The 12,418-nt window shown below is 47.7% G+C and overlaps 1 pseudogene; it reads left to right on the top strand.

The window, feature by feature from the left end:
• The first annotated feature begins 468 nt into the window (after positions 1-468).
• Positions 469-12,407, top strand: LOC131588580 (zinc finger protein 239-like; annotated as a pseudogene).
• The last annotated feature ends 11 nt before the right edge of the window (positions 12,408-12,418 follow it).

Genomic DNA, 12,418 nt, shown 5'->3' with positions numbered 1-12,418 from the left:
GACACCATTTATCTTCTAAACTACATCCTGTACCTCAATTTTAACATGTAACATCTGCAAAGGGGTGCATCTGCCTTATAACACTGATTCTTTTGGTTGCTTCTAATAGTAACTTTCCAAATAGTTACAACTTAGTCAGCACAAATCAATTCCATTTATTACACTTCCTCCCGGGCCCGCAGCGAGCCCCGAGCCCCCGCAGAACCGAGCGCGGCTCCCACCTGCGATGGCCGGGGCCGCCTCCGAGCTCCGCCGCCGCCTCACCGGGCTCCGGCCGCTGCTGCCGCCGCTGCCGGGCCCGCACAGACGCTCCGGCAATGGCGGCTCTCCTGCCCCACGGCCGCCCTGGGGGCGCCAGCGGGGCCGGGCTTGTCCCCGCTCTGCCCAATCAGCGCGCGCCAGAGCCACGAGTGACGGCAGAAGCAGCCAATCGCAGCCAGCGGCGGGCTCTGCACACGGCACGGACTCGCCTCCCTTGGGCTGAGCTCCGCCATTTCTCGTTAGCCTGGGCTGAGGAGCGGCCCCGGCGCTGGGCCCGGCCCGGGCAGGAGGCCAAGGAAGCGCCGCTGCGCTGAAGCGCCGGGAGCTCGGGGTGCCCGGGAGCTGAGGGCGCTGCGAGCTGGGGGTGAGTCCGGGATAGAGCAGGGTTATGCCGGAGCGAGGCCAAAACTCTGTGACTCTGCTTCCTGCCCTGGGCGGGGAGCAGAACACACAAGGAAAGGCTCGGGGGTCTGGATGAGGGTGGGGACAGTTCAATCCTTGGTCACGGGCACAGCACACCTGACTTGGGGAAATTATTTGAATTTGTTTTCAAACGTGTCAGAGCAAGAAAATGAGAAGTAAAGTAATTCTTACGGAAATCCATCTTCCCCCCAGCTCTCCCTCCTTCCCGGGCTTAACTTTGTGCCCCTCTCCGTCCCCCTCCCCGCCCAGAGGCACAGGGATGGGGGTCACAGTCAGGTCATGTCAGTGCCTCCCCCTGAGGGACAGGAATCCTTGTCCTGCTGCAGCCTGGGGTCCCTGCCAGGGGCCAGAGTCCCTCAGGAGCAGGCTGCTCCAGCGGGGATCGCCAGGGGGATCCCCGAGTCCGGCCAGGAGCCACTTCCATGGCTCTGCAGGGGCTTCCCCCGGGCTCGGGGCCTCTCTCAGGCACCCCGTGCTCCGGCCCGGCCTCATTGCCCCCCTCACCCCCCCCATGCAGCGAGTGCCCGGGCAGGGAGATCCACGATTTCAGCGGGGCTGAATCTTGGAGTTTCTGAGCTTTATTGGGCTAAATGTTGGTGATTTTTTCTTTTTTTTGTGGGGGCTGAATCTTTGTATTTTGGGGGGATATCAGGTTTTTGGTGTTTTGGAAGTTTTTGATCTGTCTTTGTTAGCGTTCAGGAACACACATAATCACAGACTGAATATATGCAGGTGCTTTATTGAAGCATGGGTGAACTAGAAGTATCAGCAACCCAAATCTAGTTCCGTTGTCTTTGTCCAAAGTGCACATATTTCTACAATTTTAGCTGTAGCAATAATCACTGTAACAACCTTATCAATATTGTTTCATTAATATTGGTTGATTAACTTTATCTATATTGCTTCATGAGAGTTAGCTCATCCTTGCACGAACATGTCTGAATCTTATCTCTGGGTGGGTATCCTGGAGACCCCAAGTACCAGTTCCTGTTACCGTAAACATTTCAGCTTGCTAGACCATGCCTAATACCAAGCACTGTTGTGGCCTACCTCTACATGATTTTAACAAACATTTTCAGAAACATTTAACCCCATAGTTACATATTTCATCTATTTGAAAGTATTTCACTTTGCTATAATAAGTGTAATGCTTTCACTGTATACAGTCCTTTTTCTGAGTTTATACTTGATGTTCATCTTCGAATCCACAGTTGTCGTAAGCGTTGTTACACTCTGGAGGACTTGGTGATGACAAATGCGGATGTGGATCTCTGTCCCGTGTCAGTGCCTTTATTATCTTCTGGTTCCAGGATACTCTTTTCTTTTTCTCTCCTTTCAGAACTGCACAGATTAACCAGATTGCTAAGAACACAGTTAGTAGGATTATCAGACTCTCAAAAATAGGTTTGATCCAAGAGCTCACATTCCATCCTTACGCCTCAAAAATTTTATCTACCCAACTTGTGGTCAGATCTTCTCTCTCTTTCTGTGCTTCATGGTCTATTTGTTTTAATTGATTAATGTCATGTTCTACATCTGCAGTTCCATTTGGGATGTTGATGCAGCAGTGATCAATTTGTCCTTTTAGGTACGCGCATACTCCGTGTTCTTTCAACAATAACATATCTAAAGCCAATCTGTTTTGCAGGGTCATTTTAGTTGTGGCTTGTAATTGTACATTTAGCTCTCTAAATCCCTCTTTGGTAACTCTTGCCAATCTTTCTACCTGACCTGTAAGTTTGTACAACATCTTTCTATTATTATAATTTGCTATTGGACCAAACAAGGATTCCAGAGCCCACTCAAATTTTACACTACTGGAGGGTTCCTGCCATCTTTCTTTATCTTCAATTTTGTTTTCCTGAACATCTTGTCTTGTCATTATTTGCAGAAGTTCATGCTCTCCCTTGAATGGGGACCTTTTCCAAATTGGGCATAAGGTGGGGAGGCCTAAAGTAATCTCTTTTACTTTTTCACCTACAGGCAAATGTGTTGTCCAGGTGCCATCGCTTGCTGCCCATCCAAATTGGCCTGGACTCTGAATTGTACTTGTGCTCCATATTACCTTTTGGATCACTTGTCCTATCTTGTCATTTATTTCACCTTGTTTGTGTTTGATTCCTCTGCAGGCACATCCAATTTGCAGAGCTACCACAAGTGGTGGCATTTGTTTTATTTCTTCATCATCAGAAGTCCAGTCCTAAGTTTTGTTCCATACCCACCAATTCACTTTGTCTGCCTCCATTCTACTACTGGTTGCAGTGTTCCATACCCCTGGATCTGTTTCATTTTCAGAGCCTTCCCCCTTAATGCACCAAGGGCTATCTGCCATAGATTGGAATTTCTGAAGCACACTCATTGACCATGCACTGTCCCAAGCTTCAGCCCGATCTTTTCCTTCCTGTCCTTCACACTTCCACTTCAATACTGGAATCTTTTCTTCAATGACCTTGGCTATCTTTTCATAACACCATCCATAATTCCCTAATCCCCCATCCCAGCCTAGTTTTGGTTCATACTTTCCTCCATTTTCATGACAGTCCCATAGAGATGAATACTTTGGCTTCACAGCATTTTCAAACACTGTCTTGTTTGGTGTCTTGTTTCTAGAAGACAGGTGTCCGCTAGGGAGAGCAGGAGCCTCCCGTGGGATGAAAGAATGTAGACCCCCTCCCTCCGAATTATTATAATTTTGAAATCAAGGGGCTTTCAGGCAGAGATCTGGGGATAGGAATAACAGTTCTTTACTAGTATAACCAGGTAAACAAACAAACAATAACTACAGCAATAACAAGAACACAGAACCAGGGACCCCATGACAGCTTTCTCGGCTGAGATGGGATGAAGGAGAGGCTTTGTTTTCACAAACCCCTCGGGCAGTCAGTCCCGGTGCTCCTGCAGGGCTCCGAGGAACACTCAGCTGCGACAGCAGGGACGAGCTGAGATCCTGGGCTGGTGGATGAGGTGGGTCAGCAGCTCCACGGCGATGCCTGGCACTGCCACACGTCCCGGCAGGACAGGGGGTGCGAGGCCACCAACCAAGAGGGGAGGAGAAGAAGCAGCAGCTCTGTCTGGGTGATGGCGAAATTCCCTTCTCCCCACCGCAGCAGCTCCGCGACCCAGCACATGAACGTCCTTCCCCGAAAAACCGAGGAAAAGCCAGCTAAAAACTGTCCCCACCCTCCTTTTCTGCCCCCTTCCCCCCCCACCCTGGGCCCAGCCACTCTTTGTCCTTTGTGAGCACCCCTAAGTACCAGTAGTTAGGTTGTCCCAGCACATAATGGGTAAAAATTCCCTGGGCAGGCCAGAACACAAAAATAAAACAAAAAAAAAAAAGAACACCTAACCCTCAACATTTGGGTACTCGTAATCTATTTGCAGTACACAGCTCACATTTTCATTTTTATTCTTTTGTATTTCAGGTAATTTTGATGTTATAATTCCCCAATTTGTTTGGTCTCCTGCTGCCTTTGGTATTGGCAGACAGGCAGTTATTTTGCTGCTGTTTTGCATGTTGGCAAAATCTTGAATTAATCTAATCATCCCATTTTCTGCCTGAATAGTATTAGAGACTTTTATCACTTGTGTTTCTGGCTGCACCCCCACATCCCTCTTCATTCTAAAATGAAGAGTTGTCAGCTGATCCTTTTGCATTTCACATCCCAAGGTAACTTTGATTCCAACTGATGGCAGTGAAGCCCATAAATAAATCACCATTACAGTCACCAGCAACCTAGACATTTGAAACAATCAAACCCGCTTTATCTGCAGCTTTGTTGGTCCTACAGTTTGTGCAGTCCACAGTGCAGGGGAAACCTTCTTCACTCTGGTGTAATGTATGCAGGGATCCAGTCCAGCTCCTTTGACTGCTGTCAAGGTAGTTAACAGTACCTGATAGGGTCCATTCCACCTTTCTTTTAATGGTTCTTCGTTCCAGCTTTTAACGTACACTTCATCTCCCGGGGGGATGTCATGAACTGGATTCTCAAGAGTCAGTGGCCTGTTCCACACAAGGGTGCTCCAAAGTCGAGCTCGAGCTTTTCCAAGAGACAGAACATAATTCTACACCTCTTGCTTCCCTGTAACATGTACATTTGGATTAGGTTCAGGGGATTCATATGGTTTCCCATCCAATATCTCATAAGGACTGACTGACATCCCGCTTCTAGGCTTTATCCGAATACTCAGCAGTGCTATTGGTAAAGCTTGTGGCTGCTGCAATTTAGCCTTTTGGCATATTTTGCTGATTTGCCTCTTCAATGTCTGATTCATCCTCTGTACCTGTCCACTGGCTTGGGGTCTCCATGGTGTATGGAGATGCCAAGCTATTCCCAGTAACCTACTCACCTCCCTCACTACTGTGGCTGTGAAATGTGGGCCCCTATCTGATGATATTCCTAGAGGCACCCCAAATCTTGGAATGATTTCTTGCAGTAACCACTTGACTGTCTCCTTTGCTTGATTTGTGCGACAGGGAAGAGCTTCTGGCCATCCTGAAAATGTGTCAACCCCTACCAATAGATATTTGAATCCTCGTGTTCTTGGTAATTCTACAAAATCTACTTGCTAATAATTTCCTGGTTTTCCCTAATTGTGCCTGTCGTCTAGCCACTGGATTGTTCTTTAAGCAAATTTCACATTTTGACATTACTGATTTTGCCATTATTAACATCCATACTAAAATGAAATTTTGTTTTTACAATTTCACCAATGCCTCTGCATCCCAATGACATTCATTATGTTTAATTTGTAGAATTTCCCTCATTATCAAGGAGGGTACCACTACTTGTCCCTGTGTAGTCACATACCACCCTTCTGAATTCTTCTGTGCATTCAGTGAGCATCCCAATTTCTCATCTTCTATTGAATATTTTGGTTCTGGGGGTAAATTGAATTGAGATACATTAGTTTTTAAAGGTATCAATGCCATTGCAGTTTGTACTTCTCGAGCAGCTTGTCGGGCTGTCCAGTCTGCTTTCCCATTTCCTTCATGAATTTTGGAGCTTCCTGATTGGTGAGCTTTACAGTGCATGATTGCTACTTGCTCAGGCTTTTGTACTGCTTTTATTAATTGCAGGACTGCATCTTGATGTTTAATGTGTGTACTTTGAGAAGACAGCAGTCCTCTTTCTTTCCACAGTGCCCCATGTACATGCACCACTCCAAAAGCATGTTTTGAATCAGTCCAGATATTTACTTTGTTCCATTCACTCATCTCTAATGCCCTGGTTAAAGCAACCAGTTCTGCTCGTTGGGCAGATGTGTTTGCTGGTAAGGAACAAAGCTGGATTCAAGAGGTTAGCTGTCTTTAGTGTGACATCATCCTGCTCGGTTAGGATTACCTGGAATTTCATCATCCTGCTTGGAGATAGCCAATGGCCCCCTTTTGTTCTAAAACAGTGATCACCATGTGTGGCACATAGACATCTGTGTGTCTACCCATCGTGAGTTTCCTGGCTTCTTGGATCAGCATCACAGTGGCTGCAACTGCCCACAGGCATGAAGGCCATCCGGCACTCACGTTGTCAAGTTGTTTGGAAAAGCAGCCTACCAGCCTTTTCCAGCTTCCCAAATGTTGGGTCAGCACTCCCAGTGCTGGGTGTGATCTTCCATGCACAAACAGCTGAAAATCTTTGGATAGATCAGGCAATCCTAACGCAGGAGCTGTTGTCAATGCCTCCTTCAGTCTGAGGAAGGCCTCCTTCTGTGGTTTGCCCCAGGTAAGCGGTTGTGTCTTCTGGGCTTCATACAGGGGCTCTGCAATTAGTCCATAGTCCATGATCCACAGGTGGCACCGCTCTGTCATCCCAAGGAAAACTCACAGCTCATGCAGGTTCTGGGGTTCTGGAATGGCACAAATAGCTTGAATACGATTAGTACCCAGCTTACATTGCCCTTGTGAGATTTCACACCCCAGGTAAATCACAGTCTACTGGGCAATTTGTGCCTTTTCCTTAGACACCTTATATCCTCCCATTCCTAGTTGATTTAAAATTTCAATTGTTACCTTTATTCAGGTTGTTTTCTGTAGCTGTCAGTATATCATCAACATACTGTAACAGCAGGTATTGTTCTCTCGGTACTTGCCCATTCTCAGTTCAAATCTCCAGCTCCTTCACCAGCTGGCTTCCAAATAGGGTTGGACTGTTCTTGTATCCTTGTGGGAGTCGTGTTCAGGTGAGCTGAGTTTTCCTTCCATTGTCTGGTTTTCCCATTCAAAGGCAAACAGTTTCCTACTTTCTTTGTCAAGGGGTATGCAGAAAAAGGCATCTTTTAAATCAATTCCAGTAAACCATTTCTATTTCTCTTTCACAGATGTCAACAATGTGTAAGGATTAGCTACCACTGGGTAAATATCTTTAGTTATTCCATTTATTGCTCTCAAATCCTGTACTAGTCTGTACTCATCATTTGGTTTCTTCCCTGGAAATATTGGTGTATTCAATTCTGATTCACATTCTTCTAAAATTTGGTACTTCAAAAACTTTTCAATAATCTTTACTATTCCTTGCCGTGCTTCTGGCTTTATGGGGTACTGTTTAACCTGGACAGCTTTTGCTCCTTCTTTTCATTCTACATGTACTGGTTGTGCCAACTTAGATTTTCCTGGTATGTCTGTTTCCCATACAGAGGGAATTACTGCATCCTCTACTTTCCGAGGGATAGTAGGGACTGGTTTTTCTTTTATCATTAAGATTTTGTCATGAAAAGCTCCCCGTTTTCAAAAGTTATCACTGCATCAAGTTTTGCTAATAAATCTCGTCCTCAAAGTGGAATTGGACACTCAGGCATATCTAAAAATTCATGTGTTAACACTTTGTTTCCAAAGCACAAATCCAGGGGTTGCAGGAATGGTCAATTCTCTTCCTTCCCTGTGTCTCCAACTATTGTTGCTGTTTTGTCTCCAGTTTGCCCTTTTAGATCATTTAGCACAGAATATGTAGCCCCTGTATCCACCAGAAATTTTACTTCTTTATCTCCCAATTGTATAGTTACTAAAGGTTCTTGTATTGGTTTTTGTTCTGATTCTAGTCAGCTGCTGTACTCCCCCAGCACCATTAATTTGGAAGCATCTTGATTCTGATTGAACTGATTGCCCTGGTTAAACCAATTTGGACATTCATTTTTCCAGTGCCCCTCTTGTCTACAATAATCACATTGATTTAACCCCAATCTTGGCAAAACCCATCCCCCTCGTCCTCTGCCAAGTCCGCCCCTCCCCAGTCCACAACCACCTCTGCCGTGACCTCTGAAACCTGGATTCTCTCTTCCTTGGATCACTGCCAAAAGATTTTGCTGCTGCTTTTTACTAGCTTCCTTTTCCCTGTTATTGTATACTTTCCAAGCCACTTCAAGTAATTGATTCAAATTCCTTGAATCTTCTCCTTCTAACTTCTGCAATTTTCTCCTAATATCATCCTGCGACTGCCCAAGAAAAATGAACACAAGCTGAACATTCACTTGTTCTGTTTCTAGTTGAAGATCTGTATACTTTCTTGCTGCCTCTTTAAGCCTTTCCAAAAATGCAGTAGGGGATTCTTTCTTTTCCTGTCTTACCTCATACAATTTAGACCAATTCATAGCCTTAGGTACAGCATTCCAAACCCCTGTCTGGAGCCACTCTTGATATCTCTTCAGCCTCCGCATGTCCCCAAAGGCATTGGGATCCCACCCTGGATCCTCGGTTGGAAAGTTCTCATCTAAAGTCGCCGTCACCACCCCAGTTCTGAGATCTTCTCTCACCTTCTCCTTGGCTGCTCTGAGCACCATCTCTTTCTCAGCAGAGTCCATTAAATTCTCCACTATTACTTGTATATCATCCCAATCTGGATTCTGAGTTTTCATAATCATTTTTACCACCCCTGCTACTTTATCAGGATTTTCTCTCTAAGTTCCAGCTGATTGTTTCCAAATTATCAGGTCTGCAGGTGAAAAAGGAACTTCCACAAACACCAGCCCTTCTACTCCTACTCCTTGTCTCAAGGGGGCAATCACAGTCTGCCTTTGTCTGCCCAAATCTTTTCCCATTCTATCCAGAACTGGAGCAAGCTGTGACCGAGTCCGATGGGATAGCGGTGTCGCTGATTTATTATCATCACCCCACTACTGCTATCTTCCTCCCCAGCATTTTTCACATTTCTTTGTATCACAGGTAGATTTTGATCATCTCTTGGAGAAGAAGGATCAGGTGAAGGCAGTAGAGGAGGATAAAGAGGGCAAGGTGAAGTGGGATTAGGCGAGATAGGGTTAGGTGAAATAGGATTGGGTGAAGCGGAGGCAGACAAAACAAAATCGGGTTCTTTTGGTTCTGCTGAAACCACTTGTAAATCAACATCCATTTCTTTTCCTCAACACAAACTTTCTTTTAATGCCAGGTGCTCTAAACAACTTTTTCCTTTTACACAAACCTCACATTTATCACTCACACGTGCCTTAACTGCCATCAATCCACACTCAGCCTGCCATTCTGGCTTGTCTCACAAATAGAAAAAGAAATTAACGTATGGAACTTCATCCGACTTTCCCTCTGGCTTACAGAACAACATCAACTGTAAAATGGTGTTGTACTGCAAAGATCCATTTCTCGGCCACTTTTCCCCACAGTCCAGATCATATCCTGGCCACCATGTATTACAATAATCAATCAACTTTACGTAAATCTTGCCCAAAGTTTCCCTGTTTCCAATGTGCTAATAAGCACCCCAAAGGAGAAGTACATGGTATGGGGGCATTGCCACCTCAAATCCCTTTAAGCTTCTCCGTGTTACAGTTACAATGCACCACACACCACTGCTGCCCAACCTGCAACGCTTTCACACTTGTCTGACAGACGGCGCCTGGGCAATACCAGGAATTCCTCCAGCCCAACCGTGCAAAGCTTTCGCTGCGTCTTCTCGGCAGGCACCAGAGCAGAGCGAAAAGCACCTTACCTCTCTCAGAGGGACGTTGTGAGTGGCGGAGACGGTCGCGGCCGGATGGGCTCCCCGAGAATCCCTCGGTGCTGGCTAGAGCGTGATCGGGTCGTGAGCTCGTTCAGCAGCACTCACAGGGTCTCATCTGGGTCACCAAAATGTTAGAGTTCAGGAACACACATAATCACAGACTGATTATATGCAGGTGCTTTATTGAAGTGTGCAGGAACTAGGGGTATCAGCAACCCAAATCTAGCTCCATCGTCTTTGTCCAAAGTGCACATATTTCTACAATTTCAGCTGTCGCAGTAATCACTATAACAACCTTATCAATATTGCTTCATTAATTTTGCTTCGTTAACTTTATCTATATTGCTTCATGAGAGTTAGCTCATCCTTGTATGAACATGTCTGAATCTTATCTCTGGGTGGGTATCTTGGAGATCCCAAGTACCAGTTCCCGTTACCGTAAACATTTCAGCTTGCTAGACCATCCCTGATACCAAACATTCTTGTGGCCTACCTCTACATGATTTTAAGAAACATTTTCAGAAACATTTAACCCCATAGTAACATCTTGATGTTTGCAGGATGTTTGTGCTGAATCTTGGTGTCCTGGAGGTTCTTACAGACACAAGATGCCCAATGACTTCCTGAGATGAACTTGGGCAAGGAGGAATCCCCAGCCCAAGACATTCTTCTCTTGTTTTTTCCCCAAACCAGGATTTTTCATTCCCAAACTGAGGCCAGATGGAGGAGAAGGGAAAGCCCCAGAGATCCCACACGAGGAGGGTCTGCAAACCCAGCCCAAGGAGCTGTGAAGAGGAAAGATCCCCCCAGTGCCAGGAAGGCGGCCGGAGATCCAGCCAGAGCTCGGAGCTGGGGGTGAAGCCTCATGTAGGGGAGGAGCCCCACAAGTGTTTGGAATGTGGGAAGGGCTTCAGAAAGAGCTCCCACCTGATGCAGCACCAGAGGATCCACACTGGGGAAAAGCCCTACGAGTGTGGGGAATGTGGGAAGAGCTTCAGCCAGAGCTCCACCCTCATGCGGCACCAAGTGATTCACACTGGGGAAAAGCCCTACAAGTGTGGGGAATGTGGGAAGAGCTTCAATGACCGCTCCAGCCTTAGGAAGCACCAGGGGAGCCACAGTGGGGAACGGCCCTACACCTGCTTGGATTGTGGGAAGAGCTTTGGTCAGAGCTCCACCCTGACAAATCACCAGCTCATCCACACCGGGGAGAAGCCCTACGAGTGTCCCAAGTGTGGGAAGAGGTTTCAGCGCAGCTCCACTCTCATCAGACATGAGCGGATTCACACAGATGAGAGGCCTTTCCGCTGCCCTGACTGCGGGAAGAGCTTCAACCGCAACACCATCCTCACCGTCCACCGGCGCATCCACAGTGGGGAGAGGCCCTACGAGTGTCCCCAGTGTGGGAAGAGCTTCTCCAGGAGATCTAACTTGACCCAACACCAACAGAGTCACCAGTAAGGGAAGCCCTGCGAGTGCCCCGAGTGCGGGAAGAGCTTCGTGCGCTGCTCCAGCTCCATCCCCCATGGGAGGATTGGCGTTGGATGATCCCCAGTGACCCCCGTTGGGCAGAGCCCTGGTGATCCGTGGTCCTGGTGATCCGTGTTGGGAAGACACCTGGCTGGGAGGCTCCACATCTTCCTGGCTCCCTGTGGGCACCTGGATGGACACAGGAGCAGGAACATCCATTCGGACACAGATCAACAATGGGAATTCCTTGGGGAAAGCAGATTTGTTGACTTTCAATCCCAGAAAACTGTTTGTTAAACGTAACAGAATTCACAAGCCCTATTTGTTATACTTCAAGATGTTGTTCTTCCCAACACCTCTCCTTCCTTTTCTTGGAATTCAGCAAAAAGTTAAGAGTCAAAAGGTTTTCCAAGTGCTCTTGCTGCATGATGCCACATTGTGTCTTTCATTCAGCAATTAATGAAGAAAACACAAATTGCCTACTGAGACCCTTCTGCTCCCTTCCAAATCACTACTCAAGAACAAGCCTCAGGCACATGCCCATAGTCCCTCTCTGCCAGCAGCTCCGAGCTGCATTGCACAGTGCTTGCTGTGCCCCAGAGAGCACAAAGCAGGCTGGCCTGGTGCCCCTGAATATTTCTGCAAAACCCTCTGCATTTCACACCTTTGCTCTGGCTCAGTGCAGAGCTCCAGGATTGCAGGCGCTTGGTCCCAGAGCTGTGTGAGGCACTGGCTCGTGCAGATGTGCCCTGACTTGCTGTCACTGCCTCACGCTGGCCTGGGTTCCCCTGGCGGAAATGCCGTGCCTGAAGGACACTGCCCTGTGCTGGAGCCTGCGGAGCAGCCCGGCTCCCTCCCCCTGTGCCCAGAGTGCTGCACACACTGCTGACCATTGCCAGGAGTTCCAGGGCAGGCGGCAGAAGAGCAGGAATGGTCAGGCAGGGCACCAGCCCTGGGCTGCTCTTTGCCTTTCTCTCCTCCTGTGCAGACTCCAGACAGCCCATGGCACCAGTGTGTGCTGTGCCCACCACGGCGCCGCTTCCCCTCAGGAGCAGCCAGCTGCCAGCTTGGCTCTGAGAGCGGAGGATTTGCCTGGTGCCAGCAAGAGGCAGCCAGGGCCAGGCTGCTGCCTCTTGCAGCTCCAAGGGCCTCCTTCCAGCCTGCCTCTGCCGAGGCTCAGGCTTCTCTGGGCTCTGCCAGGGCTCTGCTGGGGCTCCAGCCTGGCCAAGGCCGGGCCCGCTCTCACCTCACAGTCGCTGACAGCTCTGCACCACAGGAGACCTTGCACAGCACCCTCACTGCTCTTTCTGCTTTCTCTCTTC

The sequence above is a fragment of the Poecile atricapillus genome, chromosome 26 (assembly GCF_030490865.1).
Source record: "Poecile atricapillus isolate bPoeAtr1 chromosome 26, bPoeAtr1.hap1, whole genome shotgun sequence".
In the NCBI taxonomy this organism is placed as follows: Eukaryota; Metazoa; Chordata; class Aves; order Passeriformes; family Paridae; genus Poecile; species Poecile atricapillus.
This window is presented reverse-complemented; position numbering and strand designations above follow the sequence as displayed.